Source organism: Thermobia domestica, chromosome 1, assembly GCF_964235325.1.
Source record: "Thermobia domestica chromosome 1, izTheDome1.hap1.1, whole genome shotgun sequence".
Taxonomy (NCBI): Eukaryota; Metazoa; Arthropoda; class Insecta; order Zygentoma; family Lepismatidae; genus Thermobia; species Thermobia domestica.
In genome coordinates, this window is record NC_137454.1 from 319,851,031 (window position 1) to 319,870,044 (window position 19,014).

A 19,014-nucleotide genomic window follows, 5' to 3' on the forward strand; every position below is an offset into this window, starting at 1 on the left:
ACGAATTTGGCTACCACTTCTTCCCAGCGATGAAGACATAGCTCGCTACACAACACTTTGATACTGACACCGAACTGCATGCCGGTATAAGCCAGTGGTTGAAATCGCAGGCGCAGAGTTCTACCGCGACGGTATTATAAAACTTGTGCCACGGTATGATAAGTGCCTTAATTTGTATAGAAATAATATGGAAAAATAGCTTAAGAGTGTGTCTTTCAAATGTGTATATTACAATTTGGTTTGTTCATTCTAATACTTTTTTATTTCAAAATGTTCTTTACTCTCTGAACAGCCCTCGTATTATGTGTTTTGTAACCTTATGCAACATCAAGGTTAAGAAGCACTGAATCCAATCTTAACATGGAATCAGAGCCACGACCGGGGCTGGAATTCGTGGTCATTCCCCATCACTTTATAACTGCACCATGACATTATTTAATTTATAAAATGGAAGTGAGAAAGTACCTGTACCATTTATTTGTAAATGCTATGTTGTCAGAAAATATAACTAATGTATGACGACAGTTTCTTCTCTATTAGACACTGTGAATATGCAGTGGCAAGTGGCCAATATAGAATATAATAGGATGGAAACGTGGATGGAAAATTAATAATGTGTCAGGTATTTCCGTTCATTTTCATCTCAAATTCCAACATCTTCTTCCGTCACCACGTGCACTGAAATCATTTTAGCATTTCTGGGTTTCCCTACAAATAAACGTGAATACGAAGTGAAGTTATTGCTAGGCGTTACTTTTAACACCGGGAATTTAACACAAATTTAAGACAAACAAATGTACACTCATGTCCAAAATTATTGTCGCATGCCTATAAAATGTTGTTGTAGGAATATTATTTGATAATGCATTCGCCCGGTATTTCTTATAATGTTGGTATGTATATAATCGGTGAAGACATGTATGTGGCAAATTTCATACGAAAAGAGCAGTAAATAAGAACAAGAAAACGAAAATAAATCTTTCTTGTCCATTTAGTAACATTTTGTTTTACTCATTCTAATTTTTGTATTTATAATTCTTTTCCTATGAAATTTACCACAAATATACATTTCCTGATTATACACATAGTATCAATATTAAAAGTATCCTGCAAAATCATTATCAAATTATATTCTTACAAGAAGACAGTTATAGATATACGACAAGCATTTTGGACATGAGTGTATCTAAAATTTCACACAAATCTTGGATGAAAGGTCTTATTTTTCTTCTTATCTCATTGCAAGTAACTGAATTTAATACTATTACAGTCTTTTTGTTATAAACCCTCTACATCTGTTCAAAGAAGTAAACCCACTGAGAAACTCATCCGATGTCCAAAATTTCAAATTCAGAACTCAGAAAATATTATGTACTGTACATGGTGGATCAATGACTCAGTGGAGGACGCTCACGTCTGGTACGAAGTGTCCCTGATTTGATCCCAAGACATGTACTTTTTGTTGAACAACATTGTGTCCAGAAGTTTTCCCAATTCCTCATACATTCAAATTTCACAAACTCTTTCAGAATCATTCATTTTCATTAACTATTTAATTTAGTGCACAGAGACATAATCGCGAGACACAAAACTAAGAATTTCATTTTCAAGTCTTCGACCTTAAATAAGACGGAATTTTGCGAAATTCGACCCATGAGGAAAAATGCGTGGCTCAAAGTTTTTTTCACTATTATTAAATATTTGCTTTCAATCTCTCGTATTTTGAAGTTTAGCGTCCTTTTTCAACATCAATGCTAGATGAGACGTGGACCTACATTTCAATGTAGAACCCGAAACCACGGCCATACTTTCAAATTTCAAGTTTCCTTGCGTGATTCGAACCCTTGACGCCGTGCTCTAAAGATAGGTGCCTTTCAGTCTTTTGAAGTACAGGAACGAAACTAGGTATATAGAGGAAAGGAGGATGATTTGGTTCATAGAATACAAATATGTCATTCGCTTGCATGAATTCGACGTGACTGACACAGACAGTGAAGGTACGGTGTACGGTTTCCACAGATACAGCGGTGATTTCTGGTGCGAGAGGCCCCTGTTCCACTTTCATTAACCATCTGTCACTTTTAGAAACGAAATATTTCAGTTTAACGTTCCACGTTTATGCATTATGTTAAGGGAGATATTTGAATTAGGTAAGTGAATGATGATGGAAGAATTTTTTGAATAAGCGTATACAGCTGCCCAATACTATTGCAACTCCTTCAGAGACCTATTATGGTGTAGATATTGATTTTTTTTTATTTCCACTCAAACAGTATACAAATGTTTTATTGTTTATCTCAGGAAACTGTACGTCGTGTGACGTCATCTCTCATACGTGCAAGGCTTAGGATCATAAATTCTGGTAATACCCAGCAATGTGTAGAAATAAATAAATCAGTTGTAATATATTCTAAACTTTTGTTATTCATACTTCTTCAGTTTACCGAAATTAATATTTTATCTGATTTTTAATACACTTAAAAGCAAATGAAATGAGAACGTGGGAATGTTTAGTGAGAGAGTGAGTGATCGTTAATTACCTTTGTGCACATCCATATGAAAAATTTTGTGCTGAAATTATCTTTGTACATAATTTACCTATATGAAAAATTCAGCTTTCATTACCTTTGTGCACACCTACACCAAAAATTCTGCTTGAATTACAATTGTGCTTATCCATATCAAAATTACTGATTTAATTACCTTTTGGGCACGCCCTTATTAAAAATTCTGCTTTAATTATCTTTGTGCATACCTATATGAAAAATTCAACTTTAAATACTTTTGTGCACCTTATATGAAAATCTCTGCTTTAGCTACCCTTGTGCATACTCATATAAAAATACTGTTTTAATTAACTTTGTACATGCCAGGGGCGGATCCAGGGGGTGGCGATCGGGGCGATCGCCCCCCCCCCAGAAGAAGCAACTTTCTTATTTTATATATATAAATAAAACCCATCCCAAAGTTTGGAGCCCTTAAAAGTAGCAGTATGACAACCCAACGCCCCCCCAGAAGTCGGTCCTGGAACCGCCCCTGGTACATGCCCGTACGAATAATTCTCCTTTAATTAATTACGTTTGTGGATACCCATATGAAAAGTTCTAGCTACGCCTACGAGTCCTCGTATTATTCTGAGCAGTATTTGATACAAATAATAATAATAATAATAATAATAATAATAATAATAATAATAATAATAATAATAATAATAATAATAATAATAATAACGAGCTAATTCTATGGCCTGTCGAACCCGGAGGTTCAATGCCGTGTTCACAAAAGCTCTCCACTGAATTCTATCCTTAGTTAACTGCATCCAGTTTCTACTTTGTATTCCAATCTCTGCGAGATCCATCTTAATATTGTCCTCCTATCTGCGCCTAGGTCTCCCTAATGGTCGTTTTCCGATTGATCTTCCAGTCAAGACTTTGAAAGCGTTTCTACTTTCTTCCATTCTAGCTACATGACCCGCCCACCTAAGCCTCCTAGACTTGACGACCCTAACAATGTTTTTGTAAACCATATAAATTATGTAGTTCCTCGTTATGAAGTTTCCGCCATTCTCCATTCCCGTTCCTCTTGGGCTCTAGTATTCGTCTGAGGATCTTGTTCTCAAATACTTTCAGTCTATGTTCTTCCCTCAGAGTAAGTGACCATGTTTCGCAACCATACAGAACAACAGACATGATTATAGTTTTATATATTTTAAGCTTCAAATTCCTCGACAGAATTCGCGACGACAAGAGATTTTGAACTGAATAGTAACACGAATTCTCTGCTTTTAGTCGACATTTAATTTCTTCGTGAATATGATTTTCTTCTAGTAATATTGATCCTAGATATTTGAAACTATCCACTTTATCAAAAGTATCATTTAATATTTTAACGCATCTATAATTTGCTGTATTACGGTCCCGACGCACTTCCATGTCGAGTGAATAATAATAATAATAATAATAATAATAATAATAATAATAATAATAATAATAATAATAATAATAATAATAATAATAATAATAATCCTTACTATATTAGCAAGACGCCTCAGTTTTTAGTAAAGGTAATATCTAATAGTTCACAGTCATACTAATACTTATTGCTAGGTGCACTGACTCCTACCTGATGCCAGGATAAATCGGTAACTGCAAACAATTTATAGACGAGCCGAAGGCTTGAGGGTAACAACTAATAATAATAAGAAAATGAAGAAGAAAACTAAAAACTTAGAAAACAAGGCAGAGATTTTTTTATTTAGTCATAGATACAGACTGAGATTTTTTTTTATAAAAATGCTGATGGTTTGAGAAGAAGATGAGTGGGGTGATGCAGTTTCGAACAAGCCAAAATCTGAAAAAAAAAAAGTAGAATAAAACCATTATTAGTCATTATAATACGCAGTTTGAAAATGAAACATCCTGTAAATACATTAATAAATTGACTCAAAAAATATGCAATCAATTTTCAAATCTTGATATCGTTATTAATTGATTATATGGGAGGCAGGGGCGGCTTTAGAATTTTAATTTTGGGTAGGCCCGCTGCCTCGCTTATGGATACACATACACATTTGAATGATTAATGACAGTAGGAAATTACTTTTACAGCAGTGGTTGATGCTATTTGTTAAATAATTATCTACCATTAACATAAATAGCGGAAAATATATTCTCTTTATTGTATCTTTTAGCATATATATATATATATATATATATATATATATATATATATATATATATATATATATATGCTAAAAGATACAATAAAGAGAATATATTTTCCGCTATTTATGTTAATGGTAGATAATTATTTAACAAATAGCATCAACCACTGCTGTAAAAGTAATTTCCTACTGTCATTCCCTGTATGACGCACCCTGTATATATATATATATATATATATATATATATATATATATATATATATATATATATATATATATATATATATATATATATATACAGGGTGCGGCACGTAAAACCGGCCCGTCGTAATATTCTGGTATATTGTGTTTTTGACAACACTTAAATAATCTACCTTCCTACCAAGAGATGGCGTGTCGAGGTCGGGTCGACTTACGTCACCTGCAGCAGTCACGTGCAGCCGCAGCCAGTGAAACTTGTCGAAAGCAGTTGAGAAAAAGGCCTCGTTGTGTTAAGCCGGGTGAGTGTCAGTGTGTGATAATGCCGTATTCGATACCCGAGTGTGTTGCCATTGTTGAAGGGTTCATTCTCACCGGATCTTTTGTGAAAACAAAGAATTTGTTTCGGGAGAAATTTCCAGGACGTTCTGTGCCAGCAAAAAGCACCATTCAGGAATTGATTGAAAAATGGCGGCGTACAGGATCGGTTCAAAATGCTCCCAGAAACAGACGACCATCTGTCTGCACACCTGAATTAAAGATGCAGGTGGAGGAGATAATGACAAGAAGTCCTCGAAAGTCAACCAGGAGATTGAGTCAACAGGTTCATGCGAGTGAGAGAAGTTGTAGACGTGTTTTAAGGGGACACATCAGCTGCATCATTGTCCCTTGTGCATGAGATGTTTACACCAGAGAGGACAATCAGCAAAGGCTTGTGGCCTCCTCGGTCACCAGACTTGTCCACGTGTGACTTTTACTTATGGGGACTGTTAAAGGGAAGAGTATACGAAACAAATCCACACACAATTGAAGAACTCAAGACCAGGATCCAGGATGTCACCAATAGCATTACAACAATAGAACTGACAAGGGTATATATGAATCTCCTCAATCGTGCTCACATGTGTGTTGAAGTGGGCGGAGGACACTTTCAGCACCTGCTGTGAAGACTGCTGTGAAGGTGAGTAGTCATATTCAATACATTACATTTCATTTATGTGTTGTAGTTAATCATATTCAATACATTACATTTCATTTTATGTGTTCACTTTACGGGCCGGTTTTACGTCCCGCACCCTGTATATATATATATATATATATATATATATATATATATATATATGGTGTACACGAAAGAAAAAATTCTGAGTTTTAACACCTTCGTCCCTGAAGGAGATATTATGAAAAATAAACATTTACCATATTAAGATATCTATGCAAAAATCCTGAAACTATATGAACTTGGGAACTTGAACCCTCTCTTAATGAAATTCTGTAAGCTCTATTGGATCATATACATATGTATTATATCTTCAAAAAATATAAAAGAAAAAATGAAGCTTTACATGAATCTCGATAACTTTTTAGACCATTCTTCACAAGTTTCTTAAATCACCTTTCCATTTAGAAACAATCAATGAAAACTCTAAATGACGAAATAAGATTCTCATTTTACTCTCCTTAAAGACTATGTGAAAGTGTAAAAGCAAAATAAGTAAACAAATGAGAATTGAAGAATTTATAAATTGATTGTATATGAGAGCGCCTGTCATTCTTTTCATTTTTAGTTATACATAAGTAGTTTCTTTTTTTTTATTAAAAAAACGCAATTTTCTTGAAAACAGAATTATTATCTACTTTTTAATACAATTTGTTTTATTTTGTACCTTAATATTTTAGAGCAATCATGCTTTTTTAATTAATTATTTCTATATATTATTTTTTCTCATTGCTTTGAAATGAATGAAATTTTATTGGTTTGTCTTTACTGATTCTACTTTCAAATTATTTAAATGCCTCTTACTTCGTGAAAATTAAATATTGCAATTTCATAAATGTAATATTTAATAATCAATTGAATTTTTAAGTGATGTCAGCTAATTTATAATGCAAATTTATTTTGAAAAGGCAAACGAGAAAAATATTGAAGGAGAGTATGGGAAATCAGTGAAAAAGGATAGAAACATCACGACAAAGGAAAAAGAAAACTTTGATACGCCATTTCTATAGCTTTAATTAGGAAGACAATTCGTTAAGAATGGAAGTAAAACAGAAGCTGATACACGCATAGCATTCATGTTTGAATAATTGAATCTAGGTAAAAGGCCATAAATATTCGTTAACATGACCAGTAACAGTAATTGCATAAAATATTAAGATAGCTTTATATATCTATGATTATTTTAGTTTGTACACACACTTACCATTTAACCATAAACGTATCCTCCGTATCCGTATCCGCCATAAGCTCCATAGTTGTATGGGGAAGCATAGTTAGAGACACCATAGTATCCTCTGTTGGCATAGAGACCAGCACTAGGATATCCACCATAATAGCTGCCATAGCTTCCACCATAGTAAGGACTGCGCAAGTAATACTGAGCAGAGGCTGCGGCCAAGATGGCGAACAGGAGGATCTTTTTATTTAAAAAAAGAACACAAAAAAAACAGTCATTAATAAACAGAACATTTATTTTATATAATATGATAGATTTGCCTCCGATCAAATCAATAATCGGGTCAAATGAGTTAACAACAACATAAAAAGCCCTAGTGGTGTAGTGGCTAGGGCATACACACAGTCACAGTTTCGATTTATGGTGAAATAAGATTATTATTTGAACGCATTAAGTTGTTCGGATTCAACCTTACACTTAAGGTCCACGATTCATATAGCATCGGCGCTATGTGAGCACTACTTCCTGGATCTGAAACAAACTTTCTTTTTTTAAAATGGAAAACTGTTAAACCGCACATATCTTCGATTTTGTGGGTGTACAGAAATTGCAACAAAGTTTCGTCATAAGTGATAGCTTTACATTTTCTAAAATAGTAGTTCCCAACTTTGTTTACCTGGTGTCCCTTTTCGAAAGATCTGCCTGCATACTTCAAATTCCCCGGTACTTTTGCCAGTAGCAAGGCTATACAAGACGAAACCTACCATTTAAAGTGGGATGTGAACCGCTGTGATGCATTCGATTTTCTCTCACCGAGATTCTAAACTGAAACTTCGTGTACCAAAGACAAAAATGAAGACTAAACCAGAGGAAGATTATATGTTGTTCTTAAAATTTTAATATGTTATAAAATCTGTGTGAAGCATTCATTGAGATAGTCTTTTTACAAGTAAAAGCCATGTTTGATCATTATCAATAGGAATTAAAAAAAAAAAATCATTATTTTAACGTCTCACGTCAAAGGAGATGAATAATTAATCAAAACAAATTATTGTTAAATATTTGACGAAATGAACATGTGCGAGGAAGCGAAAGAAACCCAAGAAAATTCACAGAAAAATCAGTTATTGACCACAAATTCATATGGACTGAAGTCGAACAAGGGGACCGCCGAACCAGAATTGGGTGATCTAATCTGAATCACCATGCCCCAGTCCTGAGAAAGATGTCACTCGCAAAATGTAGATAACAAATTTGAACAAAACACCATGTTTTTTAAAAAAGAAAGAAAGAAAGAAAGAAAGAATGTTAATTTTAATAATTAGTTACCGACCATAAACCCGGAATAAAAAGAAGAGAAAATGCGATTATAAGATTATGTAAGAGAAACATCTCACTTTCATGTAACCTTGAACTCCCGGAAGACATTTCTGTACCTCACCTACCGAGTTCAGTTTCACTTTTAACCTTAAAAAAGAAACCAGTTTAACCCGTATTTATTATATTCAGTTTACAAACATATGGATACTCTTCTCATCTCAGTGACAGATATATGTCTACCAGAAAACCCGTTTCGCAAAACGTAGACGTTCTACAAGTACATAAGTGGCTACTGTTTTTATAAGATTCAATCTGAATACGATACAAACTTGGGGGCAGGAATTTACGCAGGAGGTGGGTGCTGGGTGTTCGGACACCCCTAAATTCCGATATTTCTGTAAATTTAGTCTAATTTTAGGAATGATTTCGTAAGTTTAAATATAATTTATCCTCGAACTTAATTTAGTCCCCCCCCCCCGAAAAGCTTTGGATCTGACCGAAATAAATTCCTGCGGGGCACGGTAGCTTAGTGGTAGAGGTTTACCTCTGGTACAAGGGGCACGTGTTCGATTCCACGCCACAGAATTTGTACTGGATATCGTGTTCATCGGTTTTCTTGGATTATTTTATTCCCCCCACATTCTCATTCCACCAATTTGTATACTTTCATCAATCATTCGTCTCCTTTATCCTAAAGGGCATAACGCGCGACGTAAAACAGAAATTTCATTCCAACTACAGGCATATGCTGTGTTACAGGGTTGGCATTGCTTTCATCAGAAACCTTATTCGCCATTATTTCTATTCTAGTTTTATAGACCCTTACAACTAAACTAGCATTTGTGTATCATTTAAAAAAAGTTTTAATTTTTTTAAAAAAGAGTACAAACTAATTTTATAGGCAATAAAGCGTACAGAAAGGTAACATAAACAGAAAAAGCGCACAAAAGACTTCATAAACAAAAAAGTAGACAAAAATATTTCGTAAACAAACAAAGAAAACTATACGAAAGGATTTCGTACACAATTCAATTCTATTTTAAATACAAGTAAATTCTAGGCGAACAATAAAATTTCTGTGGCCTAATCAAGAATCAAATCCGACATTCACAAGCACCAAAGGCAATCATTTCGCTACATGGATGTAAGGGCAAAATTAATATTTAAAATATAGGAAATCTTAGATACAAAACAGCATATTTGTTTGTCCGCTATGTAAATTCACACCGTTCTTCTTCTTCTTCTTCTTTTGAAGTTTAATATCCCATACTTATACACCGAGGCTGAAGAAGACGGTGACGAAGATGAATTATATTGGTGAATGCAGAAAGTAAAAGGAAACAGCAGAACCTCGAGAAAATACATAGCAAGAATATCCATGGCTTTGGATTGATTATTTTAAACTATAATATGTAACGGTTTCGGATATCTAACATATCCTTCCTCAGACACTATAGAAGATAAATGAAAATACAGACATATATAGGAGTAGACACACATCAGTGAGGTTTAGGAAAGTACTAAAAAAGGCCGAAAAAGAACTAGTGTGGAGTGTAATTAGAAGAACGAAGGAGTAGAGAGACTACAGAGAGAATAAGTGAAATAGAAGATGGACTGACAGTGCTTGTGAGAGAAGTGGTTATGAAGAGTTTGGAGAAGTGGGAGACAAGTTTTGAAGAAAAAGTGAAAGAGATACTGATGAAGAAAGGGAAAAATTTAGGGTGGTGTAGAGAAAAAAAACAGGGAAAAAGTGAGGGTAGTGGTATTGGAGGATGTGAGAATAACGGAAGAGGAAGAAGAACTTCTTAGTTTAGGTCACAGATTCAAGGTGAAAGAAGGGGAGGTAGACTTTAGAGAGCTGATTTACTCTGTAGAAGAGGCCTTAACGGACGTTAAAGAAGAAGAACAGAGAGAGAAGATAAGGAGGAGAGCAGTAGCGGTAGTGAAGAACAGCATGAAGAAAAGGAGTAAAGAGAATTTGAAGAAAGAAGAAAAAAGAGGTCTTATGAAGTTGAGAGGTAGGAAGGACATAGTAATAGAAGAGGCGGACAAAGGTGAAGCAGTGGTAGTTATGGAGAAACAATGGAACAAGAAGAAACTGGAAGATTTATGTGACGACACATATGAGGTTATAGGGGATAAGGACATAAAGGAAGAGGATCTATTGAAGAAAGTAATGAAAGAAGGAAGAGGTTTCAAGAAATGGATAAAAACACAAGGAAGGATACCAAGAACGAAAGGTTTCCCAAAATTACACACGAAAGAGGTGAAGCTCAGACCCGTACTAGACTGTAGAAAGAACTACTGGGAGCCACTAGAGAAGGAGTTGAAGAAGATTTGTGGAAGCATAAGTGAAGGACAAGAATCGAGCAGAGTGAAGAACACAGAAGAAGCCAAGAAAGTATTAAGGAAAGTGGATCTTAGTGGAAGCAGAACACTTATGTGAAGTCTTGATGTTAAGGCTAAGTTCCCGAGCCTTAGTAGAGAATCGATAATAAGTGTCATAGAGGAAGAGATGGGAAGTAATAGTATAAAAGGATGGACAAAAGAGAAGGTAGTTAAGGCTTTGTAGGTAATTTGTGAAAACAGTTATTGTATAATGAGGGATAAGGTGGTAAAAATAAGGCAAGGAATCAGTATAGGTTCGAGGCTGAGCCCAGTACTGGCAGAAATACAGTACTTATGAACAAATGGGAGAAAAAGGTGAAAGAAGAAGGGGGTAAGAACTTAATCATGTTTTGTAGGTATGTTAACGACTGTCTAGGCTCGTGGAAAGGGACTAGGAGACAATTAGAGAACTTCAGGATAGTGTGGAGGATAAAGAAAAAGGCATAAGATTGGACATGGAGTTGGGAGAAAATGGAAGAGTAAACTTCTTAGACATGACCATAATAACACAAGGAGAGGGGCTGGTTACGAGGTGGTACCAGAAAGTGTGCTCAGCGGAGATGTTCTGCCATGAGAGGAGCGACGTGGATAGGAGAACGAAGAGAAATTTCATAACAAATATGATAAGACGAAAAGAAATGCTGGTGGACGAAGAGGAAGGAAGGAAGGAGAGCATAGAGAAATTCTATAGACAGTTAGAGAAGGAAGAAGAACGCAGGAGAAGGAAAAGAGGAAGAAAGAAGAATGAAGAGGATGAGAGTGGAAAATGGCATGGTATAGAAAGTATGGGAGAAGAAACGGACAAACTGGAGAAGTTATTAAAGAAAGGAGGGGTCAGAACTTATAGAAAGAGTGGAGAAAGTTTATTAAGATCAATAAAGAAAAAGAATAGAAAAGGCACCAAAAAGATTAATGAAGAGGAAGAAGGAGTCATCTACAGGGTATGGTGTGAGAACTATGATATGTCATATATAGGAGAGACAGGAAAGAGAATGAAAGAAAGGATAAAACAACATAAAGATGATGTGAGGAGGAAGAAAGATACCAATACCATATACAAACATGTTAAGGAGACTAATCACAGAATTAATTGGGATAAGACGGACGCTGTGGCTCAGCGGTAGAGCGTTCACCCCCGGTGCTTGGGGTCCCTGGTTCGATCCCAGTTCCCTGTGGACTTTGTGGTGAACAAACACCGTGCTCGTGGGATTTCTGGGGGTTCTCCTGTTTCCTCGCACTTTCTTCATTCCACCACTTCACTCATTTATCATAATCACCGTCTCCATTACCCTAACTGGCATAACCGTGGGACATAAAATTCAAAGATTTCATTTCATTTTTTTTTTCGAATCAAGATCCTAATGCGAGCACTCTATCACTAAGCCTCCAAGTTTCATACCATTGACCATTTAAACTGAAGTTAGCTTTAGCGTTGACCTAGCTTTTTTTTTTTATCATGTTACTTTAATTAAAATGCGTATCTAAAGTGGAAAAGGAGATTCAAAAAATCCAAAAATTGTGCAATCTCACCTTTTCACGAGTCAATCAAGAGCTTTCTCATGGCTAAGCGGTTAGTGTATACGTCTTTTCTGTGGGAGACTCGGGTTCGATTTCCAGCAGAAGCTCATAGGGTTTGGACCCCACGTTAAGCTGTAGGTACACATCACATATTACCACACTACTGAAATGGATACTAAACTGATAATTAACTAACCGACTCAGAAGTTCTTCAAATTAGGAAGATAATAGTCGGGATATAAAATTCATATTAAATACAAGTTTGGTGAAAAGCTCTTTTTTTTTTTTTTTTAATAAAATCCGCTCTAAAGGAATTAAGAGTTCAATTTATATAATATTTTAATTTTCCGGTTTCTATTCATAAAATGACAAAAGTGACGAAACGGTTGAATCATTCAAAATGATTTTTTTGAAATGAAATGAAATATATCAGTTTAATGTCCCACGATTATACCTTTTAGGCTAAGGGAGACGATGATTAAGGCAAGTGAATGATGACGAAACGATTGGTGGCAGGAAACGGTAGTACCGCGAGAAAACCCATGGGTACGATGTTGTCCACCACAAACTTACTTGGCCAGGGATCGAACCAGGATCCCACACCAGAGGTAACGACTCTACCACTGAGCTACCGTGGCCCCCAAAATGATTTTTTGAACGTAACACTTCGGTTAATTTCTGTCATGAAATAAGTACCGGTATACTAAGTTAGGAGTAGGATTAATTTTTTTTTCGGAAATATTAACCGCTGTATTGTTTAAATAGAATTTTTGAATGTAGTACTTTGATTAAGTTAGGATTTTATAATTTCGTTTCGATTCAAATACATATTGTAAGAGAGGTGGAGTTCAGATATTCTTATACGTCATAAACATGTTCATCAGCTAGTTACTTATGAAACCTATGTGAATCTACTATTCACTGTATACTGCTGCTAATTCTTCCTTATACAACACGATAGTTACACAACAGAAAAGCCGGTTTATATAGGAAGACTAAATCATCTGTTACAAATTAACGTACAAATTTCATTAAAATTTCATAGCTAATATATCAGTGTCAGGACCTTTACTAGCCACTAGCTTATCATTACTAATTGGCACAACACGTGCTTACGTGCGAAGAATATTTACGTTAGATATAACAGCGCACAACACTATCTTATGTGCTTTCGTGTTCAAATTATTTTTAACAAAACGTAGATTTTTAACAGAGTCTAAACTCTGTTGAAATATGATAGGTCGCTCATACGAGTTAGATACAGGATATAAAAATCATTCCACTATGTTTTCTGAACTTTCATCGATATAATTTTGTTTTTTCATTGGATTTTTTTTTAAAAAAAAATAACATCCAACGTTTAAAAAATGTATGTTCTTGAGACTAAAAGCGACTATAATTAATGAAGCTGATAGAATATACAAAAATTGTAGAATGGGAATATGGAATAAAACGGAAGACTCTCGGGAAAACTCACGGATACGATATTGTCCGCAACAGACTCAAATAATCTAGGACTGAATTGGGGATTTCTCACACCAGAGGTGAGAGCTCTATCATCACTAGCTCTATCTCAGTCTAGCAAGACATTTTTTTGATCAGATAAGTGTAAATTCTAAATTTATATTCTTATCTTATGTGTGCCAGAAAGATACTGACATTGTACTACTTTATCACGTAATTTTCAGTACATATTTTTCTCATGAGACAATAAGTAGAAATTGCTCACTAAATTGAAGTTTCATATATATAAACAAATAGTAGTTTCTTAATTTACAATCGTTTTGTTTTACAATTTCTAAAATAAACTTGTATATTTATAGATACAAACGCTGATTCGCTTGAGAGAGGGAGCTATAGCTATTGGGCCCGTACGGAGGGCAGGGGGGCCCGGGCCTCCCTCTGGCTCACGAAAATGTATATGTAATATAGCAAACCACGTATATTAAATACAAGAACTACCAGATGTAATATAGCAACCATGGAGATGAGCTCCATAGAAAATTTTCTTCGGGCGCTCCTGGCTGTAGTCCCTCTAAATCTTCAGATTTACATTGGATAAAGTGGTGATCATGTTCTATAATTGGAAAAAGGTTCCACTTGAATACAGGCATGTATCTACGTAGGATTTGAGCAAGAGGGAGACTAATCACGTCAATGTGTAGTTTTATTCATTGTAAAGTGCAATTAACTGCGTATGTGTTATTTTACCCTTACAAATTTGGAGATCAATGGGGCTGCACACTGGCCAACAAATTATTATTATTATTATTTGTCAGACTACTAGTGTCGTCCTCTGACGAGAACGCAACCCCCCCCCCCCTCAAAAAATAGATTGTGATGCAAGCTAATTTCATTGCATCTATATTGTGTTGTTGCTTTTATGTAAGAGCAAATTAAGAACTAGTGCCAAGTTGTAAATTTACATCTCTTCTGTTGAAAATAAATTTAACTCCATAAAATTATCCTCTTCTTGCCTCATCGCATCCTCAAGAGGTCAACTTGTCGGAGGGCCACATTAGTACAGTATACACGTGTATTTCCTGAAATGTAAGTTACGTTACACTTGTAAGTCATTTTATCTGAATTCTAAGTCATTCTCCTATATAACAATAAATGTCTACGAGACGATCACTGGACGTCTCACAGGACGTCTTATGACCTGTCCTAATTCAGACTTGCAGTGGAAACCTTAAAACAATGGAAATATCCTTAAAATTTTCTTTGGATTTCAATGGAGTGTGCCTATCATGAGATTATCGCGCAACGATCCCAGAAATATCTTACAGAAATTCCACGAAATCCCTTTTCAGGGAGCATAAACTGACATCTAGAGTTTCACATAATGTCCACTGGCAGAAATGAGACGTGCCATGGACATCTCGATATCCCCAGGATATACATCTTTCGTTGTCCAAGGGATGTAAGTTTGCTGTGTGTTTACCAGTTCTTTAGATAGGTGCCCCGTGCGATGTTTGATAAAACAATGTTGCGAATTGTGTCATTTGGGGAACAAGTGTTAGAAGAAGTACGCTGACGATCTGGGTTGTAAGTGTTTCGAATAATAAAGCAGATCGAAAGTTCAAGTGACCAATTATATTTTGCGCATAGTTATATTTTCTTTGTGAAAACAATTTGAACTCACTTGATTTCCAAAGGGAACGGGAGCCTTACTCTCAAATAATTATTTCAAAATTTATTTCATTATCGTCACGTATTTTTACTTGTTTCGTTTAGGCTAAAAATGATAGAAACGTGGGATGTAAGACTCAAGAATATATAAATATTTTTACCTGCTCCTACAGAGTGTCATTTGAGTGACTCTTATGGCAAAGAAACAATATGTACCACAGATATAACTCAGATGAACATCTACATACAGGTTTTAAGTGTACTATAGAATTATCTCAAAGGTGGCGTAAAAATAAAGCATTGACGGTAAAGTAATAATGACTACTAACAAAGCTCAAAAACATTTTTATCCTGGAAAAATGTTACAAAATTTCAAAATCATGTGTACAAAATTGAAAATCTAAAAGTTTTCTTTTAAGAATAATACTGTTTTGAGAAGTAGTTTCACACTAGTGCCATCTGTAATACAATTCTACCAAATACTGCACATCATGATTCAAATAATGTTATACATCTGATAATTTTTGTATATATTAATCGGAATGGAAGTGTATACAGTACATATTGAATAGTAACTAGCGATATACTAGAAGTATGTGCAGATGTATTTCACTTACCAGCTTGAACATGATGGCAGCTACAAGTGGTCGTCTAACTGAAGCAAGACAATGATACCACCCTGAAGATGTTCGGAAGCTTTTATAGCAAATCTGTTTCCAAGCTTTGGACAGACGGAAGGAAGCTGTTAACCTTGACAATGATCTGAAACAATGTACTCCTGTAACCCAGACCCATAAAAGCCAAGAGCAACCATACTGTGGGGTGAGGGAAAATTTCAGAATTTCTCCTCAGGAACCAATCCACTTATTTAATGCAAAGAATCAGCCACTCCCTGTTCCAATGAAACTACGAACACCTGAGCAATAAATTTCGGCTGCAACATGCTCTGCTCGGGTCTTCTTAAGACTTCCGAAAAGAAAGAAAAAATAATTCACTTTCTGTCATGCATGCTGTACGTCTGGACGAGGTAGCTTCACTACAAATCAGATCACACATGAACGTTCAAGGTTACACACAGCGGCTATACGAAATATCTGCTATTTATTTTTTTTTTTTTAAATTCAGTTTTTGCAAAATGAAAGGAAAATATTTCACCAGAACATTTATAATTAAACATCTATATAAAGATATTTAATTATTTCTCTTACACGCAATATATATAATCATTTCGTTTACACGCAATATAATTTAGAATATTCAGTTTCTAAAGTATTCCTCAGTTATTACGATCACACTAGTGAGGCGTATAAAACTATGTTAGCACATCTGTATGTCCGTTACTACACACGATGACGTTTGAATGGAAGCGAATTTCTGAATTCTGCATCAGTAATAGATAGCTAGAGCGATTTTCTTGCCCGAGTTCGTTAACGGAATCAATCCAATCAATCAATCCATTAACGGTGACTTTTAATGTGATCATGATGATTTCACAAAGTTTCTCCCAAGGGGGAACTTTGAACCGTGTAGCCACGTTTTGCCTAATGCTCATTTCGCCATACCAATTATCTCACACTTTTATGACAGTTAAATGATAAGATTTGTGTCCGCCATTTTAGATGAGAAAAGATCCTCGATTGGCCTAAACCTCGTTACGTCTAAAATGGCAGGCAATACAAAAACGTGGAAATTCAACTAGAGGGAAATTACAAGAGAAAATTCTGAAAGTAATGAATGAACTTTGAAGTCATTTGTTACATTTGCTACATTCACATTTTCATTATCATCGCTTTTCTTATCATTTATCTGTCATAAAAGTGTCAGATAATTGGTTAGGTGAAACGAGAATTAGGCCAAACGATACAAAATCACTTTGAACAAGCATGGGCTGCAAGAAGTACTGTGGAATATTGGTAACCCAAGTTCAGTCCGATTTGAGAAATGTTCCGGAAGGTGATAATTCCCCCTCCCCATCGCACAATGGTCGGAAAAAGAAAAAGCGGTCAAAAATAGATTTTTTCAACTTAGATGCCCATGAAATCGGTATTGATATTTGATTGTAAGTATATCTCCTGCTTCCAAATCCGGAGTTTCAGGACATAGGGATATTTTCGGTGTCCATAAAATGCAGGTAAACATGAACAAATAAAAATACCGACAAATCGGTAAAAAATGAACCAAACAATATGATATGTTTTAACCATTTATATCGTTTCTGAGGTCAATGAAAGCGGTTAAATAGTACATTGGACTCAAATACTGTGTGTTTAGTGAAAAATTTTATTTGTTATCCATTGTCATATCATTTATATGATTGCTTTGTTAGTGTTACCGAAAAGTTACATATACGATGATGTTAGTAGCTCTGCAGTCTAAGCTTATCCTTGCTTATCTACAAAATAAGGTTTATTGAGTTGTCCATGAGTAGTACAAAGTTTGAGCATTGGAAGTAGCTGCAGCCAAATGCAGCTGAAGGAGTCAGGCCCATCTAACTGGAAATGTGTGATGAGTAATGTTTTTGTGGTCGAAATCGAGATCCGCTATCTGAACATTACAGAGGGAAAACGTCTATTGTCTTGTACGTGATTTGGATTCCCCTTCGTCCCTAAATCAAAGTTGAAGTGAAAGCCTCATACATATTGCAGTGATAAACTATCAGTCATTTGGAGCTACTGTATATTTCACGTCAGTGCAGTAGTATATAAGAAGATTCTACACTGAATCTTTTAATCTTACCGAAACAACGTAATCCTGAACTAAATTACATTCCAGTAAGTATTAGGGTTTTTTCGAAGATGTTGCGAGTGCAAAATCGCGAACTTTAATTTTGCATCCTAAGACCAAATACACATTTGTTTAACACCGTCTTTTTATTAGCTGCACATACAATTAGAGGGAGAGCACGTTGGACCTGTAACCGCTTCTTGGATGCATATTAACACCTATCATAACTTCGTACTGGCTAGCGATGTCCAATTCACCTAAGGCGTCAAGATGTTATGTTTTCAAATTAAAACTGTATGTGTGATTCACGATGGTGGATTTCAATATGGCTGCTTTCTGTGTCCTCCCCAATTTCTTCTCATCTTTATTATTCCCCTACATTGTTCCTTTGGTTATGTTCTGCAGTATTTCACCTTTATGCGAGGGGTTTCCACACTTTTGGACCACCTATAACGTAACTCGTTATACACAGGTCCTCAATTATAATTATAGCTAGATTAAATTACTAAAATCACTTAAAATAGATTATGCTGCCTTTAGCTTTCGTGGCTTTCATTATGACACACACTTACTGAAATAAATACACACCTTTTTAATTATGCGTACATCCCTTTATGATGATTCCTGAATTATATCGTTTATTTACAAAACGTTGCTATGAAAACGTAAAGACAAAAGTCATCAGAAATCATCAGATTAGAATCAATTTTGATTCTCTTTCCTTTTTCGTATTTTCTTCTTCTTCTTCAAACTGGTTAGTGCATACTTTAAAATCAGACATTGCCCAGAAATATAAGAAAATATATTTAAAATTACACTGAAAATACAAGATGTCGAAATACAAGATGTCGTTGCACACCCTATATATATGACTGCACGTATTGCAGTAGGGGT

At 35.2% G+C, this 19,014-nt stretch overlaps 1 long non-coding RNA gene across 1 annotated transcript; it reads right to left on the minus strand.

Annotated features, from left to right (window-relative positions):
* Positions 1 to 4,226: 4,226 nt before the first annotated feature.
* On the minus strand, positions 4,227 to 16,171 carry LOC145667915 (uncharacterized). Its single transcript, XR_014127926.1, has 3 exons — positions 16,014 to 16,171; positions 7,066 to 7,278; positions 4,227 to 4,350 (listed from the first exon to the last, which is right to left on the minus strand). It is a non-coding gene; the product is annotated as an uncharacterized LOC145667915 (long non-coding RNA).
* Positions 16,172 to 19,014: the final 2,843 nt, after the last annotated feature.